Source organism: Crocuta crocuta, unplaced genomic scaffold (assembly GCF_008692635.1).
Source record: "Crocuta crocuta isolate KB4526 unplaced genomic scaffold, BGI_CrCroc_1.0 scaffold168, whole genome shotgun sequence".
Taxonomy (NCBI): Eukaryota; Metazoa; Chordata; class Mammalia; order Carnivora; family Hyaenidae; genus Crocuta; species Crocuta crocuta.
Genome location: NW_027532591.1, coordinates 6,900,530 through 6,900,936, shown reverse-complemented (window position 1 = coordinate 6,900,936; position 407 = coordinate 6,900,530).

Here is a 407-nt window from a genome sequence, read left to right as displayed (position 1 = left end):
AAGGCCAGGTTTGCATTCTCTCCGGGGCGGGACAGGAATCCTCCGCCAAGCTGCAAGGGTGGCTGACCCAGAATGCGAAGCCCCCACCGCACCCCGTCGGAAGTAACCCAACGTGTGACCGCCTAACGCGATCCTGGAGGAGGCGCCACCTGGAGCCAGGGCAGCAGCCGCACCCCGGAACCGCCGCCGCCCCCCGCATCCCCACAGCCTCCAGCACCGCAGGGCGCAGTTGACCCCACCAGCGCGCGTGTCCCCGGCCACCCCTCCCCGCGCGTCGGCGAGAAAGAGGGTGGAGCGGCCTGACTCCAGCAGCCAATAAAAGCAGCGGTTTCCTGGTCCGATCCCCGGCGCGGCTCGCCATTGGTCGCCAGCCGGGTCTCGGCCCACCGAACCTTTGCGACCCGAGG